Source organism: Stenella coeruleoalba (genome assembly GCF_951394435.1).
Source record: "Stenella coeruleoalba genome assembly, chromosome: 3".
NCBI classification, from domain to species: domain Eukaryota; kingdom Metazoa; phylum Chordata; class Mammalia; order Artiodactyla; family Delphinidae; genus Stenella; species Stenella coeruleoalba.
Genome location: NC_137148.1, coordinates 142,726,974 through 142,748,557, shown reverse-complemented (window position 1 = coordinate 142,748,557; position 21,584 = coordinate 142,726,974). Strand labels below are relative to the sequence as shown.

Here is a 21,584-nt window from a genome sequence, read left to right as displayed (position 1 = left end):
TAAGCAACAGACACACCCAATAAATATAATAAATAAATGTGATTTTTTTTCCCCTTAGTAATTGGTTTCATCTGACTGAGTCTGATTATATGCGGGGGCATATAAACAGAATTAGAGAGGAGAAAAATTAGATGCTAGGTCACACAAATTGCAGAGCCCTAACCACTGTGAAATGTTTGTGTAATAATCATATTATTATTCTTAAGGTTAGAAAAGCAGTTTGCATCTTCTCCAAAAGTTTAGGCGAGGCTAAAAATAAAACTGGTGGCATGATTATTACCATAAGGAAATGGTAGCCAACTACAGAGTACATTTCCCTCTGGTCTGCATCCTCTTCCCACAAACTGACACTGCCTTGCCCTCATGCCTCCATTAAATCCATGCAGGTAGACCCACATTTTGACTGAGGTCTCCAACTCCAGAGGTCATATCACACCACACTACATGAATAGACATGAGTTGGGCATATAGAAGGCAGAGAATGAGAAGATATTTGTATACAATTATTGTCTGAGCAAATCCTAAAAAAAAATTAAATTAAATCACTTTTCTAATATACTCTCAAGTGACACAAAGAGCAAAGCTTTACCTTGTATTAAAAAAAAAAAAAAACAAAACACTTCTATTCTCATTTACTTTCTTAGACATCACTTTGGGATCAAATTACTCTTAGCATAAGATCTAGCTCTTAGCAGAGCACAGTACCTGGCCTGTCTTGGGAATCTAAAAAGTGCTTATTGAAGGAATAAGAAAAAAATAAGAGCCTGAAATAGGGCTTCCCTGGTGGCGCAGTGGTTGAGAGTCCGCCTGCAGATGCAGGGGACACGGGTTCGTGCCCCGGTCCGGGAACATCCCACATGCCGCGGAGCGGCTGGGCCCGTGAGCCATGGCCGCTGGGCCTGCGCGTCCGGAGCCTGTGTTCCGCAACGGGAGAGGCCCGCGTACCGCAAAAAAAAAAAAAAAAAAAAAAAAAAAAAGCCTGAAATACACTTTCATGCAGCTTTAATTTGCCTGTGTTCCTTCTAGGTAATAGGTAATATCTACTGAAATGTATAGTATGTAACCATATACTCTTATATTTGAAATGGTTTAGAAAAATGATCACAGTTAAGATCACAAAGTCTGTTGCAGTAAGTTCCCTAATAATAACTATAATTTTAGCTATGTAGATATTTACTGTTTGAGTTAGCCAGAAACGTGGACATAGCTATCTTCTCTAATAGTGCAATTTCATTCTTAGAAATAATCTAAGAACCTAATCATTTCTATTTAATGATGTATTTCTTTTTCCACATATACTCTTATTCCTCTAATTAAAGGAGGAGAAATGTCAAGACATTGAGTATCAGTTAAATCCTAAGCAATAATAAAAATGACATTTAAACATCAGCCTTTTCCAAAAGAATCCTCCATAGAATTGTCCTCCCTAAAGATGTGAAATCAGTACATTACTGTTAGTATCAATTTTATCTTCACCAAGTGAATTATATTCTCCAACTTTAGTTTTTGCCTCTTAATAGGTAAACTGAAGACTGAGACAACTAAACAAACAAACAAAAATGACTTATTCTTTTGAACCAAATTCATAAATAAATTCTTTATTTTACAAGATCCATAACTCCCTTTTATATATTATAAAATAAGTACTTTACCAAGGCCATAATGATAGAAATGGATCACACAAAATTTCTAATATTTTTTAACAGGCTTAAGCCTATACAGCTAAATAATTTAGTCACCAGAACAATTAAATACACTATCTTTCATAAGGCCGGGTCCTAAACTTTTATAGATCTGCATCATATTCCAGAAATCACAAACTAACACAATGATAAGAACAACTAAACTGAGAAATCTGGCATCATATTAATATTAGAATAACCTGTGGAAGAACCAAATCAGGGACAGGAGAAATAATGAGGAGTCTTCATAGGTGATCTAAACAAGTATCAAGGAGAACAGAGCCTCCTCTGAAAGAACTGCAGTCAAAGCATAAGAAGTCTAAACTTTTAAAGAAACCATCTCTTTCCTCTCAAACCACGCAAGCATACTTTCCCAAAATGGATGCAGGATCTTTGGTACCCACCACCAATATTCTGGTGATGAGATGAGGAATGCTCTCAATCATTCCATCAGAGTCAAAGATCAATTCATATTGTACAGGGGAAAAAATGTTTGCTAGGGAAACTAGATTTTATTTTAACGTATTAGCTGCATTATTTAATCTCAATTTCTATTCATTAAATTTACATGCAAAGAGTTAAAACACCTGCTCTCTTTTTACCCACAGTACTGCTGAAAAGCACATAACCGTACTTTTTTCCTGATAATTCTTTTTGTCTAAAAGGTTGGTAATGCTACACTTAGAGGAGGGAGACCAATTAAAGTCTTTCAGCAAAAATGAGGGAACTTTATGTGCAAACTATTCCTCAAGGTGCTTCATTTTTTGCCACGAGGAATTCATACAAAAAGGCTGCAATATTTCAAGTTCAAAATCACATTGGAAAATGCAATATATTAAGTAGACTTGGGGCAGTGAGTAACATGAATTTTTGGGAAAAGATTTTATATCTCTTCAACTTAATAAAATCTTCTAGAAATATGAACAGGATACTTTTAGCAGAGCTAAAATAATATGTTAAGTAATGGTTTATCTTAGGTAGAGAAAACAATCATATATATATATATACATACACACACACACACACACACACACACACACACACACACACACACATATATGCACACAATTTACTGGTAGTACAAAGTCCCGAACATTGTGGATATTCTGCTTACAAAGCAAAAGCGAAAGCAGAAGTATAAAGAAATACTTTGACAAAGCTACTATTTGCTCTCACTGCACATGACTCTTATAAAATTACTGTTGGTTTCACAAAATTTTAAATGGGGTATTATCTAATTAGATCGACATCACATTTAAAAAAATATTGTTACGTTCCTCTTTCCATTAAGAACATATGAAAAGACAGCCATCCCTCCCACCGCCCCCCGAAAATGTCCTTACAATCTTCCCTGAAGGCTGAGAATCTGTTGTATGTACTATGAGTACAGAATGGAAGGTTTCTTCCTGTGAGTATATCAGGGTTACAAGGAACCAGTAAGTCAAAGAATAAAACTGTTGCTTCACACAAAGTAACGAGAGACAAAAACATATGCTTTTCACATAGTCCCATTTGAGACAGTAGTCTGATATAAGTTTTGTCACTTTAAATCTGACTTGCAGTTTAAGTTTGAGTTTTTAAGTGGAGAGGGATAAAAAGGCCCTTGACAATGACCTTGACCATATTTCACCAGAAATCACTTCTCAAAATTAGTCTACACAGAATAGAAAACAATGGAAAAGCTCACCAATACAGGTTTTCCTCAAAAACACACAAGGAGTGCAGAGTCCCTTTCAATTCACAATGAACAAAAAGTCATTACTTTCAAGAAACATTCAGTAACTCTAGCATAATAAACACCTCACACATGCAGATAAAACTCTACTCTTATCAAAATGAGAATAGGAGACTTAACAATACAGGCAAATGTATTGTCATTGTCAAGTTCCATGAACCAACAGTCTCTTGCTACACAGCCTGTCCTCCCAAAAAAGTTACCTTCTCCCCAGGATATCAGATGCCATGCCTTTGGAAATGCTGAAATTCAACACAAACACCAACTGAACGTAAAGTACCTAATTTACCAACAAGCTTAGCAAGAGGATGGTATTATTTTGACACATTAATCTGAGATCAACACCAGGCACAGAAAGTTAAAATGAGCTTAGTTAAGATTCAATGGAAAACTTAACATCAATAACAATAATAAGAAAACAACCAACAAGCCACAAACACTATACCACACAGAACCATATAAGAGTAATTACAAATCCAGCTGACTGAATAGCAATCACACCAGGCAATACACGCAAAACATAGCTATGTTTAATATTTTAACACAAACTCTCAGAGCTTTTCCGAAGTTGCCAGGAAACTAGACGTAGAAAGGGGTGGGTGGGTAAAAAACAACCACAGCAGGAAGGAATGTGTTCTTTAAATCAATGGACTCTTGGTCTTCATAACTAGTGAAGATGCTGAAACTGAAGCTAATTGTGCTGTTTCATAAATAAATTCATGCACTGAATATATTATATAACAATTAGAAATCTTGTTTCATGGGCCACGTGAAATCAGTCCTTAGCCTGGTCAGTTATCTGTTTGTGCCCCTGTTTGTGGAATATGCCAGAGAAATAATGCAGCTGCTCAGCATGGAGTATACTGCTTTCTGGTTTTGGTCTTAGAATGAGAAAACCATGCTTTAGAAGACTTGGGTTCTTAGGATCATAATTTACTATACAAATTCATTTTTCCTTCGTAACCAGGCAAACAAATGCTTCAAAGACAACTGTGATCCAAATGAATGGAAGCTGGGTTTTTCCCTCCAACTTGATCAAAATTGTAAATGGCAAGGGTCCGTAAAAATATTTTAAATAGCAATATTGCCATCTCAAGGGACCCAGGAGTAAGCTGAGCTTTCATTCTAAATAAAACGTCTTATTACCATCAGCAGACTACAAAAGAAGAAATAAGCTTTAGATCTTAGGAATCCTGTCCACAATCTCAAGAAAAGCTTTTGTCAACACAGGCAGCCCAGAACAGGTGAATTTGCATGGTGTCTTGGAGTAGGCTTTCTTCTATAGTAAAGAGGGTCTGACTTGAGTTAATTTACAGTTTGTTTTGTTCCAAGTCGTAAACTGTTTTATGCTGCTCTTCCAACATCAGCTAAGTTTACATTAAAACACAGTTGAGCAGTATTATTGCAAACATCCCCTTTGCACCTAGGTAATTGCTGGTCTCTGATCTGGCAACCACAGAGAAGCAGGCTTCCTTAAACAACGATATTTTCCCTCTGTAAAATGTGTGTGCCTCAGAGTATCCCTGCACTGGATATCCTCATCTGAATCTAGAGTTCAGAGCTCCTCAGGATGGTAACACACATACTGAAATTGCAATCCGTCCTGCCCCCGACTTCCCTTCCTACATTTAAGCTGTCATTATTTTAGCTTATTTTCCCATGGCTTAGCAGAAATTTTCATAACTATCAACTGATTTCTTTTTAAACTGCTGATTTTCCTTTACTTACTGACCCTTCAGTGTTTCTACTGAACTGGAACTGAAAAGTTAGGGGGAAAAAGAGCACGAAACATGGTTAACTGCTAAGGACCCTCCAAAGAACTTAAATACGAATACATGAAAGAACTGTGGTACGTTAATTTTTAAATAATATTTAAAACATCCTGGAAGCAAGAGTTACAGAGTCAGTTCTATTTTTAAGAAAAGAGTTAAGAGTTCAATTTGCATGCATTATGCTGGCTATTTAAAATAATTTTGTTCCATGTGGATGGCAGAAATTGCCCTCCCCCTCCCCAATTGACCAGATGCCACTTCAAGTAAGATCTAAGAAAGGGCTGGTTTGGGGATTAGAAATTGCTGAACATGTCTCGCAATTTTAAATAAAACAATACCAGCAATCTCCCTCCTTTTCCATAGCCCTAAATTTATTATTAAGTAAATTTAAGCAAAAGCTCAAACACTGGAGGACAGGACAGTATGTGATGCACTAAACCACTTATATGTTTATTATCTTTGCAAGCAACATGAGTAGTGGTGTCTATTATTACCTCCTGCAAGTCTGCAGCAATGTGAGGCAAAACAGCATTTTTAAGAAATTCTCTTTTGGAATGCAAATGATTCTTCCTCTAATTTTGAATATTTTAGCCAGCATGTACCATACAGTAGTTCTGGAATCACTGGCTTCTGTCATGCTGTCAAAACTGAGTCAAAATGCATTGTAATCCTGAAGAACGATAACCTTAAACATCAATGTAACGTTAAAATGCATCCTAAAAAAAAAAAAAATCCCTATAATTGCGATGAACATTAGAGAGAAACCGGCAGTCCTTCTGCAGGGAAATAACAGTCTGCTCTACCAGTCTTTCCCCTCCCCCTTGAAACTCATGCAACTAATGATGACCTCCCGAAGTGCCGAATTTAAATGTTCCAGCATTCATCTGAGGATGAAGGAGGAAAAAAATACATAGAAAACCACGAAACAAGTTGCAAACTGCACAAACGCAAGGAGAGAGAGAAAAGGGAACTGCAGGCTGATTCAGGAGCGATTGCAGAATGACGAGCAACAGAAAGGAAATGAGGAAGAAAGAAAAGAGGGGGGAAAAAGCCTTAAGCATTAAAGAGTAAGAAGTGAAAAGCATTTACCAGCGGCTCGGTCAGTAGCTTCGCTCCCTGACACCATCTACATAGAGATAACTTAGCCTAGAGTCTTCGGTCCCGGCTCGCTTTGGAGCAAAATTCCTTCACTTCGAGGGGGTAACACACACCCTCAAGAAAGAGAGAGAAGGAAAGAAAGGGAAAAATAATCCCAAAGACCAAGACAGGCTTTCCCCCTCCTCCCTCTTACCCGCCCCCCGGACTCCCCAAACGGTGCTCGCTTCTGCACAGTTCTGCCGGCTGTGCCGCTGAGCTGCTGCCGATGTGCCGCGGCTCCTGCTGCCGCTGCTGCCGCTGCTGCGGCTGCTGCTACTTCGGAAACGATTAGGAGGAGGACGCCCAAGCACGACCTGAGCCTGCGAGCCACCCAGGACCAGTGTGCAACCTGCTCTGGAATCAAACCCATAACACACGCACGCACACCCAGTGGCTCCCGCACTGGAGCCCCCGCGCGCACAGACACGCGCCCGCCCGCGCGCCGCACAGACACACACGCGCGCACACACACATGCCCACACGCACGCGCGCGCACACACACACACAGACACAAACACACACAGACACACGGAGCGCCGCGCACCTCCCGCCAGCCTGCGCAGCCCCTGAATGGGGAGTGCGAGCCAATCCCCGGCCCCGAGCGCGCGCACAGGCTGAGGCCGCCGGGGCTTGGGTGGTGGCGCTGGGGCTGCAGCTGCTGTGGCTGCGGGGCCAGGCAGGGGATTACGGCAGCGAAAGAGGGGCGCTAGGGGCTCCTGCACCCCTTTGTCTCCAGAGAGATTCCCCCAACCAGGCATTTCCAAGACCAGACACCGAGTGCGCGAGCCGCGGGTGGTGCGGAGTTCAGTTCTGCTCTGGGGTTGGCGGGGGGTGGGGGCAGGGTGGGGAGGCTCGGTTCCCTGGCTGCACGCACCGAGGTTCCAGCTCTTCGAAACCCAAGGCACCGCAGCTGCAGCCGGGTCCCTGCACGCAGGGGAGCACAGCAAGCCCGAGCGCCCCGCGGATGACCCGAGCTGGCTTTGGGCTGCGAGCGTGCCCACTGTTCGGCTGCCTTCCAGGCAGATCGCGCCTTCCAGGATTAGGAACGTAGAGAGGGGTAGGGCCGAGCTCCGTGGTTTCCAGAGGGAAGGCAGAGTTTCCAGAGCCTTTAGCCCCTGCTGACCTGCCTCACCTAGACTCCTCTGTGGCCCTGAACCTGCCCAGGAGGGTGCGATGCCCGGGAAGCTAGGCTTCCAGACCTCAGCGGGGAGTTGCTTTTCTTCCTTCTGTAAAGGGAATTACAAAAGGAAGCAATTCCCAGCCCAGGAAAGGCTGATTCAGTTACAGAGTAGTTGACAGAAAATCCAGCAGGGCCTGGCCGTCGAAATAGTAACAGCTAACAGGTATTGCTTACTTATCCTGTGTAGGCTTTGTGTTATGAGATGCCCATGAATTAACTCATTTTATCTTGTGCAAACACTATATGATTAACCCTAGAAGGAAACTGAGGCCCCAGGATATTTTACCAACTGCTGCTAGTCAATGATAACCAATGCATCTGGGAATCTGAACCTGCAATTTGACTCAGGCACTGGAAAGAGACTGCAGTGCATCGATGAACTCTAGACATTTCCAGCAAAGTAAAGGTCTGCGGAATGTCCGGATGATAACACCCTCTGGCCTTCAAGCGGTACCTAGCCTGTCTTCAGCAATCTGCAAGTCTTTGAAAAACTGCATGCCTGCAATTTGCCAATGTTCTAATACTAATAATATTCACAACACTCATCTCTTGACTGTGTACTCTGAGTCACCCTTTTTATCAGGCGCTGCAGACTTACCATCATAACCTTTAAAATAATCCTGTAAAGAAGCTACCCTTATTCCCATTTTACACATGAGGAGACTGACACAGAGATGTCCTGTGACTTCCTCAAGGTGATAGGGCCAAAATAAAGAGGGCGTGGTCTGTTTGCCTGCAAGGTCCATGTCGGGTTTTTTTGTTTTTTTTTTTACTAAATTATGTGTCTTCCTTAAGTGCATCCTGAATAAAGCCACGGGATGAGGGCAGAGCAGTTATTTTTTATTTCATTCAACAAACACATATTGATTTCCTATTAACATTCACTCATTCAAGAAATATTTACTAAGCATTTACTTCCTTCAAGGAACTTACAGGTGACAGAAGATGACAAAGGCACATCCCAGAGCTCTTTGTGGTTACAGTCTGATGAGAAGATGGCAATCATATGCTTGTGATGCAGATGCTGAAAGCTTGCTAGGAATGAATGTCCTTCCCTCCCTATTCATCTAGCAAACTCCTATCTGTCCTTTGGTTTTCTACTCCAGTGTCATTTCTTCAGGGAAGCCAACTGTGATCTCTCTAGCTGAGTCAAATCCCCCTTAGTATAGGCTTTCAAGGCATCATTTCACTTTTCTTTTTAAAAGTTGCCATATTTCCAATTTTCCATTAGTGCTGTGATTTAGTTAGTATATAGTCTTCCCAATGCACACAACTCTCTAGACCATATTATTAATCTCAGAATACCTGGTACACGTTAAACTTTCTCTCTTATGGGTATGCGCACACACATGCACACACACACACACACACACACCTCTTAGCATAGGAGTAATGATTCTTAGGGTAGGAACTGTTCTTACCTCCATTTCAAAGATGAGTAACATGAGGCTAAGAGAGGTTAAGTAGCTTTCCCAAGGTCACACATTTGGATAAGTGGCAAAGAAGGACTCGAACAGGTTTATCTGGTGCTTAAGTCCACATGACTAGCCCTCAGGCTCTGCTGCCTGGCTCACGTTATCCAGTAACCAATCAGACTACGCAAAAGTGGCTCATGGTAAATACAGCAGACAGATTTTTGGGGATGGCATCGTGGGGGAATATAGAGATAATTCAATATTGTAGAAACTGCATGCAATAGGACATCAGTAATCCATTACTGAGCACCCACCTCATGATAGTCACCTTGCTCAGAACTTTTTTTATTTTAACTTTAACGACGATTCTTCTGGCTAAATGCTGTTATTCCCATTTTACAGATGAGGAAACCGAGGCTCCCCAACAAAAAGAAATCTGCTAAACTATAAACTCCAGGGGAAAACTGAGATATCTATTTTTATTTTCCATTTTATCCAACAGTACCCTAGCAAACTTTAAACTCACTCACTGTCTCTCTCTCTCTTTCACTGTCACACACACACAATATCAAGCAACTTGCCCAAGGTCTTAGAGCGAGTAAGCCACAGAGCTGGGATTTGAACCTAGGTCTGACTTGAGAGTTTCAGGGGAGGTCGAGATTGGGGGGTCACTATGGGGTCTGCAGCCTAACCAGGCTATTGGGTCTGAGAATCTATCTGGGTCTACCAAGAGGAAGAGCCACTGCTGGTGCTTGTCTTTCCCATTAAATCTTACAAGGAATCTGAGATTCAGAGACTGAAAGTTACCTGATCCAGATCACAGCCAGTGTCACCATGCAGAGCCAGGTTTTACACCCAGGCCTCTTTCACGACAGACTTGTGGTACAGAGTGTCATGAGTGGCAGGCAGAGTATCCAAGTTTTTCAGAGGTTCCTGGCTGGGGAAGGGGATGGGGACCTGGGGAGCCCTCGGAGGAAAAACTGCAGGGAAGCAAGCAAACCTTTGGCACCTCCCTTCCCACCTGTCACCACTCCTCTGGGTTCCACCTTTTTTTAGGTCTCATTCCTCTGCCTTTTCAGGCCTGACCTTGAACTCAATGCCTCACTGCCTCCCCACTCATTTTCAGCACCAGCAGTGGCTCCGAACCACAGAAAGGTAAAAATTGCATTTTGTATGGTTCTGCTCCTAGCAGACTGCTGGGCTTGCTCGGTGACAAGGGGAGGCTTTGATTATGAATAGGAAGCTTTTGTTAAACACCTTTCCATTTTGGAGTATTACCTCTAAAGGGGATATTGGTGTGTAGCTCTTTGCAAATTCCTAGCCTGTAAGAATTCATAAGAATGAGATGCTTAGATACGGAAAAACACCTCCATCCCATGCATGTTCTACCCTATAACTAGCATTCATCTCTCTGTTCTGTCCTCTCTGTGCACACAAAAAGCATCCACAAATTGGGTCCATGTATTTACACAGCTCACAGCTGTAGACATATACCTCCAGCTATAAATACATACCAGCCCTTGACTGTGGATATGTCTCCTGCAATTGTCTGGCTATTAGCTTGCCCTATACTGAAATATTATGAATAAAGTGAGTGAGGGGTTGCTAAGAAAATGTTAAATATTAACCCTCTTTCCTTCCCCCTAAGAATACATTTATTCCCTGGAGAATGTCTCAGATGGCAGAAAGCTCTCTGGGATCCTCAGTAACACCTTCCTATGTATATGTTAGGCTGCTGATTTTTCTCATGAGAGCAGCAGAATCCTTAACTCATGATAAGATAACCGGTTAAGAAAGTCACAAAGGGCAACCTTCAAGGAAAGCTGTGTCGGAAACCTGAAATGTTAGTGACGATTCTGTGGTGGTCCCCAAGAAAGGAACTTTAAAGCTTTTTGAGGAGTCTCGTAATAATTCTACTGTTGAGTACTTTAACAGAGATTGGGAGAGTTATTCCCCATAGTAATTCTCTGAGGCAGGTACAGTCATAATCCCCATTTTATAGATTAAGAAACAGAGGCTCTGAAAGAATAAACCATTTAGGGCAAAGTTACACAACTAGTGAGTAAGTGACCTGGGATGCAAATCCAGGTCCGTCTGATGCCATCACCTGTGTGGTGAGCTCTACATTCTGCTGTCTTGAATTCCTGATACCCCTTTGCACATGGAGCTGGATGTGGGGAGGGGTGGTGGTGAGGGCAGTGCCTGATTTCCCCTTGGCGTGCACAATAATTTAAGTATAGTAATATCTCTATCCTCCTAGGAAACTAAATGCAATTTAGATAGCCCCTCGAAAGGAGCATTATTTAGTTTATTTGGCAAATTAGAAATCTGATATATATATATACACACATACATATACATACATAGAGAGAGAGAGACAGCGCGCGCACGAGTAAGCTTGGTGGGAGGACCCAATCAAAATGAGTGTCATTGGAGCAAAGGATTCTGAGTCCCCTTTGACAAGCCTTTATTCCCTTTCCTTTTAAACCGCAGTGCAATGTGGTTGTCAACCATTTCCCAGATCATTCACTCTTAATAGATATTCTCTTTAATTTCCTAGAATCCTTACAGAGAATATTCTGGAAAAGTCTTACTTTCATAAGAATGGGAAATTTAGAAGCAGAGACAACCTGAGCTTTTTAAAATCACTGCACTTCTCTACATTTGTTTCCAATGTCTGCAAACATCCTTTTGAAAATTCAGTAGATTTTTGCTTTTGAGAAAGGTCAGGAAAGACCCTCAGAATGTGATTCTATCCAGCCAGATTAAGTTGGTGCCAAGTAGTTCACCCATGTACCAGTATTTGCATTTTTGCATAGGCTACACCTTGGATAGAAGAGAATAACTGATGACTGTCTTGGTTCTGTAACTTAATGGTAGAGATTGTAACTTGTACAATAATCATTCATCTTTCCAAAAATCAGTCAGATAAAAGAAATAATGTCTGAGTAGCTTGCATAGTTGTGATAGTATCTGAATTTAAATTCTGAAAACTCCTCAAACAACTGCTCAGAACCTACATATTTTAATTTTATGTAGTATTACAACAGGTCTGAATTTACAAGCCTGTAGGGAATTAGAAACCAAAAGGTAAACAGCTCTCCTTAGAAACTTAATAATAACAAGAAATAGAAACTGATAACCAGAGAATAAAGGAGGAGATAAAATTTAAATTTTACATAAAATCTTTGAAAGGCTTAATTTAATGTTCAGGTAAGCCTCCAAACACCCACATTTCAACAGAAATTCTGTATATCTTCAGAGTACATTATTATAGTCCAGTGAATGATATTAATGGTGTTGACTCTGAATCCATTCTTGATTACTACTTGAAGCCAGAGAAATAAATCCTAGATTCCTCAGCCTATCACTTAAGGCTCTCCATGGTGTGGCCCAGGAGTGGCTTGCAATTCTCCTCTCCTGAACAAATGTGTTTCAAGGCATCTGATTAGATGTGATACTAAGTGATGTAAGTCAGAGAGAGAAAGATAAATACTATATGATCTCATATAATGGAATCTTGTATGTGGAATCTAAAAAGTAGTACAAATGATCTTATTTACAAAACAGAAACAGACTCACAGACATAGAAAACAAACTTATGGTTACCAAAGGGGAAGGATAAATTGGGAGTATGGGATTAACAGATGAACAGTACCATATATAAAACAGATAAACAATAGAGATTTACTGTATAGCACAGAGAACTATATTCACTATCTTGTAATAAACTATAATGAAAAAGAATAGAAAAGTATATATATACATATATAATACGTATAACCAAATCACTTTGCTGTACACCTGAAACTAACACAATATTGTAAATCAACTGTATCTCAAAAAAAAAAAAAAAGTGACTTCCTGGAGAGAGGTCTGAAGAGGGATTTGGACACCACATTCCCGTAATCTATAATACATTTTTCTGAGTGCTGAGATAGATTAGTGATGGCTGTTTCCAGGGCTGACCCAGTATAGTCCTGCATATGCCATGCATTTCCTGAACATAGAACCAATTCTCCTTTCTTAGATTATGTCCCCTAACCTTCTCTCCCAGCCTAGGCTCTAGTCAAAAATCAGTGATTCCCATACAACTGTGCTTTCCTTTGTCCGTGGATTTCCCCTCTTACTTACGCTTTGTCTGGCGCACCATCGCCTCCTTCACAATTTCCACAAGCCAGTTCCTCTTCAAATATCCCACTCAGGTGTCATCAACTATTTCCAAAAGTCTTCCCTGATTGCCCCAGCCAGAAATCCTCTCTCCTTTTTCTGAAGGTAACTCAATGTAGGTGAATACCATTTTCCCCTTACATTAAAGTTATTCACGTTCTTGCCTTCTCTTTCCTCCTGGACAACAAATTTCTTGAATGCAGTAATGCTGTCTGGATCATTTTTGAATCCATCACCATGAGTCACACAAAGACTTGCACTGAATAAAGTGTATGCTATAGGAATATATAAATAAATGAATGGCGGATGCTCAATATTTGTTGAATGAATGAACATAAGATTATTATTACTAATCTCCTGCTATGTCACAAAGAGATGAAGTGGCATTTTGTAGGCTAGAGAATAGGGCTAATGTTGGGGAGTTTCTTTGAGTAGCTAGGCTCTAAGGATATGGCAATAAAGTCCCAGCTCTTGAGAGGCTCCCAGGCCAGTAGAGGAGACAGGAAAGTAGATGGATGTAACAGGTGACCTTGATACTCGACACTCAACAGGAGTTTTTTCTCTTGACTTTGCTGGCAGGTCAATAAAAAGTGGATAAGCAGAGTAGATTAGAGAATCTTATGTAATATTTTACCATATTTAATGGCAAGGGGCATCATGATAAAGGAATATTTTGTGTTTGTGTGTATGGGGGTGAGTGTGGGTGTGTGTTTACTTGCTCATGCTGGCTGGGATGCACAGAATCAGAGGGGTGTGCAGAGATTTCCTCAAATCTCCTGAAATGTGTCCAAAAAAGGAAACCGATGATTCCCTGAAGACTAAATAGAAACATCGCTGAATAAATCATACCTTTCAAGAGGCTTAATACATTGTAAAGAGCATTTTCACTGATTGGTAGAAATTCTCTTTGATTAATTAATTAGTTAATGTTTTCAAAGCACTTTCAAGATGAAAAACATTTGGTGAGGGCTACATAATTGTTATTTTTCCTATGTACCTTGGTTTTCCACATTACTAGGTTTGTTTTTCTCCCAGATCACTCCCTGAGCCCATGTACCCTCACAGAGGCACGGTGCCAAGTACTCTGAGAGAAAAGAGACAAAGAGATGGGATGCCAGGGAGCAGGGAATAAGAAACAAAAAGACTCTGAAAATCCATTTTTTAAACTATATTTGAAATATTATCATACAAGAGAATGGAAAGGAACATCACGATGAAAACTAGTGATATCCTCTACCAGGGAAATTCCATTTGCGCCCCAGCAAAGAGTCCCAGTTGCCTTGCACCATGTCTGGATTAATACCTATTTATTTAAGGAGTAACAATGACGAATTTAAGCTTACTGTATTCTAGGTATTGTTCAAGTACCTTGCATAAACATGTTAATTAATATTCTCCTCAAAACAACTGTTTGAGGTACTATTGTTATACACATTTTATAGACAGAGAAACTGAGGATTAGAAAGGTCAAGTGGCTCACCCAAGGCCATGAACAGCTTGTGACACACCTCAGCTCTTGTCCATGATGCTAGAAGGAAGGACAGAGGGGAGAGGGCAAGAAGAGAAAAAATGAGAGGCAGTAAAAGACAGAAATTCTAACAAAATCCTACCCTTACAATATCTGATGACCCACTAATAAATTAACACATAGAAAGTAAATGAGGCCAACATGTCCTATTGGTGAAACTAATTCACATGGCAAAGGTGATTTAGCTTCATTTCCAAAGTGAAGATCTATATTTAAATACTCCAAGGATCACCTGACATTCTGCCCACAGACGAGGCCCCTAAAATCCTCATTACCATCAAATGACATGGCACCACGGTGAGAATGAAGTCCTGGGTCATGAACCTCCAATTTCCCTTTGGCTAAAAGCAACTGTCATAGGCTTTCTTTAAAAGCATCTTAATAGAGTGAAAGAGCAAGGGCTTCAGACGATAGTTTCACATGATCTCAGCCCCTTACGAGCTGTGTCACCCTGGTCCTTATTACTTGACATCTCTGAACCTCAATCATCATATTGATAAAATGGAGTCAAACACAAACACTTCTCACCTAGATTTGCTGGGAGCATTATCTGTGACATATGGGGAAAGCACCTAGCAATGCCAGATTGTAGTAGGTGCTGCACAAAAAAGAGTAATTCTAACATTCTCTCTCCCCCCATCTCATCTTCTTCCTCCCCCTCAAACTTATGTGGCCTGACCTGTTGAAAGACATATCAACAAATTCCCAGGCAGCACAACAGTTCTCCACATTTGTTTCCAATATCTGTGAACATCTTTTGAAAGATTAATAGATGCTATGATTTGCAACGGCTTCCAGGTACCAAAAATGGTGAGTAGAGCAGAGTAATGTCACTGAAACCGTTGGTTCAGCTGTGTCCCCCCGTAATGAAAAGGTTGATGAGATGAAGAAGATGTATAGTCTCTGAAATGGACACGTTTATTCCGAGAACAGGTATCCAGCACAGGGACTAGAATCCAGTAAGACAGATGTGCACAATTCACTGGGCTTACTGGCAGCAGAGTTCTCATGAATGGTTGTGTCATTAATAAGGCTCCTTTCAGATGTGAGATATAAAGATGCTAAAGACAGAAAGATGATTGAGTAATGCATCAGAGCACGTCTGACCCTCTTTTTCCACCAGCTCAGTCATCTCAGGCAAGTTAGATGGATGTAACGGGTGTAACTCGTTAAGCCTCAGTTTTTCCATCAAAGAAATGGCGACTAACACTTCATTAGGGTTGTTGTGAGTAGAAAATGAGTTATTCTATGGAAAGGGCATGGAACACTACCTAAGTGTTAGCAGTGGTATTGGAGGTGGTGTATGCTCCCTCCAGGAGAAAAGATGGTGCTTAAAATAAGCTGTTCAAGGTGGGCCCGGGAAGGGGGCAAGAAGGAACAGAGGGATGGCGGCAACATCAAGAAAGATCTTTCTTACAGCGTACAATTCTCTTAAGGGGCAGCAAAAAACAGTTCAGAAGCTGCTTTCACTTATACGTGCTTTCAAGAGGCTTCAGGAACCTTTGCTGCTGTGGTCCCCTCACATGCTTCACACCCTAAGAGGCACAGTATACAGTGCACTAGCTCAAGGAGGGGGTATTGAATGGTTGGGAATTCAACTTTCTATTTTTCTTTCTCTTTTCTTCCCTAAAGCCTCTGAACAGTTCCCAGCCGTCAACAAACACGCTCAGAGAAGTAACAGATTAAGGGCAGGTGAGCGCTCTGCCCAGAAGCCAGTGAGAAGGTGAGTTATAATAAGAATGCTGTGCTCGTTGCATCTTCGCAACCTTATTTCTCTGGTAAGGAGACAACATTCACTGCCAGGCTTCCAAACGCACTTGGAAGTGCCCTGTAATGATGGCAAGGTGACTGAGGGGCAGAACGCCTTCCACAGTGCAATGAAGTTTGGGAAATAAGGAGTCGGGAGGGTATTTTTGGTTCTCAGATGAAAAAGCCTGCATCCTTTCCTGCCAGCCCCAATTCTAGCCTCCAGCCCCAACCTGAAACACTTCAAAGATATTCTATTAGGAAAGGTTGCCAACTAATTGTTGGAGAGCATTAGTATTATCAGTGACCAAACTGTGAGCCTTTGGTCTTTTGGCAAGCCTAGTGGAGAGAAAAGCCAGCTCCAAAAAGCAATTTCTATGGAAAACAGAGAAGTAGCCCTTATTCCAGGGTACCCAGACTTAGGCAGCATTTAGCACCCCATATGAGCAAACCAACTATTCTTAGAACAAAACAGATATAGGGCACATTGCCCTCACTTCTATTTTAAGAAAAAGACTAAACACTCAAGGTAAAGGCAAGCAATAAACAAAGCAGCCATTAAAGGATTTAGATTAGGAAAAGTAATTATCCCATTCCTACCCCCAACCTCATCCCAAATGGGTTCCAAACCTTTATAAAGAGCTCTAACAGCCCAGGGCACAGCCATGGTCACTGGAAGGAAAAAAGAGAAGAGGGGAAAGAAGGCCAAAAATACATCCCAACCACATTTCGGCTAGAGAGAAGGTCCCGAGGAGGAAATGAGAGAGAGGCTTTAACAAGGAACTACGAGTCACTCCATTCCCTGAATGTTAGGGCAAATGGTAAGAGACTGTAGCACAGATTGATTTGATAATCTAGCAGGGGAAAAAGCAGAGGGAATGAGAGACTACTGGAAAATTCTTGTTGAGAATGTTTCCTCACCAAGAATCTTCTTACGAGCTGTGTTTCTTCCTAATAAGACAAAATTACATCCATAAATTTATTTCTTAAAATCTCTTTATCTTTTAGATTTTATCATGACATCTTTTTCTTAAACATCTTCAATTGTTCCCTACTGCCTAAAAAATGAGACTTAAACCCAACAGTAGGGTATGCCTTGCCCTTGACCATCTATTTTAAACCTACTATCAGGTACTGTCTTTCCCCACTTCAGCCATGGACCCCATATTTTGATCACAGACTCACTGTCTTTTTACAAATAATTACGCTCTGTGCCATGGCATGTCTTGCTTCCTACCCTATACATATTCTCCTTTTCTTCTCCACATGTGGTGAACTATTCATCCCTCAAAGCTTTGATTAATAGAAAAATATTATTCTGAAATATTCCCAGATTTCACTAGGAAGAATTCAGCATTCTCCCCTCTATGCTACTTTATTACCTCTTATATTACATTTAACAATTCTTTTACTGTATAATTTCCTCTATCATAGTAATTGTATTCTATAATACCTTACTAGGATATTGAATAATTTGAGGGCTTGAGTCCATGTCATATTCTTATTTATATTGTGAATGCCTACCAACAAAAAAGCAATTTGTTAGTGTTTTTCTTTGTTTTGTTTTGGACAAATGAAAAAAGATTTGGGTATCAGTTCACCTCACCTGTTTTACAAGGGTAACAGTGGCTGAGATCAAGTGATCACAAATAAAGAAAACACCATCATCTGGTGGCAACACAGACAAATTGCAATATCAAGTTTTAAGACATGGGTAAACTTTGGAAATTTCTACCTGCAAGTTTAAATTTAAAAATATGAACCACACTAAGAGTTATTACCTTGTGATCATTGTGGTAATGTATTATATTGATTAACAGATAAATTCAAAGATACTTGTAATGCATTTGATTATTCAGTATCCAGTTATTTTCAATTTTAAAGTCTATACACTTTAAACAACTGCAGTTTATTTTACATAAATTTTATCCTTATAAAGTTGATTTCTAAAGTCTATTCATTATACAATATCCTTTCATATCAAACCTTTGCATTTCTTACTTTAACAAATGAACTATTATGTGCAAAACAATGTATTAGACATTGTATCATAAAAAGTTTTCTCTTAGATTAAAAGAATATAATGTCAGTGCATGTGCCCAGCACCTGGCCAACCAAAAATTCTATAAATAAGCTCATTTTCATGCATCAAATGATTGCTGCCCTTTTAATGATGATCCTTAGGCACTGTAATTGCTATTGATCTTAGAGAATGCCATAACTATCAAATTAAAAAAATTACATACAATATGGGTTCAGGATTAAGTATTTTCAGCTGGTGTAATATCTGAAGATATCATTTCCCAAGAATTCATAGTAACCCCTCTCACAGACAGAACAGTTTATCAATATCCTGTTCCATGATGACATACAAAATTTATAGTAGTTATCATATTGCTAACTGGAAAAAACAAATGTTTTTCTTATACCATTAGAATTCTGTTCTTGTTCCTCTATTTAGTCTTCTACTATTGGGGGGGAAAGTGTATTATGGATGAAATGGCAAAGCTGTTCTATACACACTGGCTGCCATGCAGTCTCTATCTCTATTCAGATACATAATGTAGCTCTGAAGTCAGACTGCTGGAAAAGAAGAATTCCTGAAAGTAAAACAACGTGTTTTGAAGATCAGAACTTGCCTACTGAATTGCACCCTGGTCTGAGTTTCACTCTTTGGGTGTTTGTGAATAGAGAATTCACACAGAGGCCTCTCTAAGCACCTCTACACCTGTGGCTCTTCCCTTCTCCTATCTGTTCTGCAATTTATCACCAGGTGATTATCCTAAACCGTCCCTGTACCCATCACTTTTGCTTGGAAGTTTTTCAACTTCCAACCATAGAGAGTAAAATTTTAATTGCTTATTTTATCAATCAAAGCAGGCCAATGCATGTGCTCCACTCTCTACACCACCTACTGGCCCTTGGTACCATTTGCCAACCACCAAATATGCTCTGTAGTTTCCCATCTTGATTTTTTTGTTCTGTGCTGGCACTTCTCAAACTATAATGTACACACAAATCACCTGGGGATGCAGATTCTGATTCATGGGGTCTGGGACAGCCTGGGATCCCACATTTGCTAACCAACACCACGGTGATGCCAGTGCTGTTGGTACCAGGACCACAATTTGAGTAGTGAGGATCTCTTCCATATCACAGCATGACCTTCCACTCCCATCTGCACCCGTGACATTCTTGACTTTAAAATAGTTACTTCTTCTTGACAAATCAACTCTGACCCTCTCCCCTTCCTCACTTCTTCCCTAGTCCCTCTAGCCCAGGGTTTTCAACTTGGCTGTACATGAGAATCACCTCGGGAACTTTCAAAACTCCAGCTGCCTAAGGGCATGCCAGGTCGATTAAGTCAAAATCTCTGGGGCTGGGACCAAGGCATCAATATATATTTTTTAAACTCCTCAGGTGATTACAACCTTCCGCCAAAGTTGAGAACCACTGCTTTTGGAGAGGAATGACTTTTTTCTTTCAATACCTATAGCTTTTTGTTTTTAACTGCTTTTATATATGAATTAACTATGAACTATCCTTGTCTGTTTAAGTGGCCTCTCCCCTATCAGCATACAAACTTCTTGAGGACAGCATGTTAGCCATCTCTGGGCAGTTTGAATATGTTAGCACTGAAGCAAGGGCTGTTGAGGCACAGTTCCTGAATTCACTTCCCAGATCTATCATGTACTAGCGTGGGCTTATTTTAAAAACTCTTTATGCCTCAGTTTTCTTCTCCATAAATTGTAAATAACAATAGCAGCTGCATCGTCAGGTCTTTTTAATAAGTGAAATAAACATGTGAAGCACTGAGTGCTGGATCTTAGTATCTATTTGACAAATGCTAGCCATTATTATTATTAATTAGCCTGCTTTGTCTGCCTCACATTGTATAACATAGCAGTAAGCAGTCAATAATCATTTGCTGGATGAGTAAGTCAATAAATGATGGAAAATAAATCATATTTAATTGCTCTAAAATAAACCCAGAACACCAGCCTTCTACTGAAAAAGCTCAAGTGAATGAATGTTCACTATTTATAAGGGCTTGTAGGTATCCATACTGCCATTGGCCTGGTAAATTCAAATCCAAGAAAAGGTAGCTGGGTCCTCACCATGGAAGAGATTGGGCAAAAGATAATGACCATGCCTCAAAAAAACCCCCACTGTGTTTAAATGTCACCAGTACCACGCGTCCACTAAAATTCACCCAAACCTATTAACACCAATTTAAAAGGTTGCACTGAAAATACTATCTTTTTGGGAGAACACCTTTAAAACCCAATCCAAACCTTTAGCAGACACCAAATTTCATAATCTTTCAAACGTGTGAATGATCTGTCATCATACACAGGGACTCACCCTCTACTGGAAGGACATCGTCTTGGCCACCACAAGTGTAAACAGCCCGGCTGACAGTCATTCTTATGCCAACAGAGCATTTCATCACCACTAAGCAGTAAAGCAGGTAGGTGACTGAAGATGCTAGTCATAATATATACTGTGATGGAATGGGTGAAGTCCGCCTGTTACCAGTGTGAATAGAGCCCTTTTGTTGGAATCCATCCTGGTGGAATGAATAGCCTCTGTTATATTTATTGATTACACCCTAAGAATTGAAGTAGAGGTGGCTAGAGCTGCCCAGAAACAGATGCCTTTGTGTGCCTTTCATTTTGGCAAGACCAGATAATCAGTCAGAATTCACTTTTAAACTCTAAACAAAATGTTCGATATTCTTACAACCCACAAAATAAAATCAAACAGAAAAAGAAATGTCTTAAGTAACTGGGATCTGAGCTCTTTTCACTATCTCCGCGGCTGCCGTCCACGTCCACGGCACCACTGACCTTGGCTTGAAGAGAAGATACACAGGCCCCTGCCTCTACACTCTTCTACACAGTCAATATAATTTTAAAAATCCTATCTGATCCTGGCACTTCCCCGCCTTAAACCCCCCTCCCCCAACAACATGCTATTGTACTCTGAATAAATTCCAGACTCCCGTGTGGTCTTACCAGACCTCAGATGGTTTGGTCTTGCCTATTCATCTGACCTTCTCCCATTCCGTGTGAATCACCACAGACACAGGCTTCCTGCTGCTCCTGGTGACATCAAACTCACTCCTCTTTACCGATCTTTGCCTTTTGCACTTGCCTGGAGCTCTATTTCCTTGGATTCTGCAGATCTTTTCCCTCATTTAGTCCTCCCCCAGATAC

At 40.5% G+C, this 21,584-nt stretch overlaps 1 protein-coding gene across 50 annotated transcripts in view; it reads right to left on the bottom strand.

Moving 5' to 3' along the window:
- The window catches only part of LOC307184329 (teneurin-2-like), a 2,867,364-nt gene that overhangs the window by 379,020 nt on the left and 2,466,760 nt on the right, over positions 1-21,584 (bottom strand). For 46 of the 50 annotated variants that reach the window (XM_079917763.1, XM_079917760.1, XM_079917746.1 and 43 more), the window contains one exon: positions 14,572-14,619. The exons of the other annotated variants lie outside the window; for them this stretch is intronic. The gene's annotated coding sequence lies outside the window, so the exon portion shown is untranslated. The remainder of the gene's footprint in view (positions 1-14,571; positions 14,620-21,584) is intronic. 50 annotated transcript variants of the gene reach the window in all.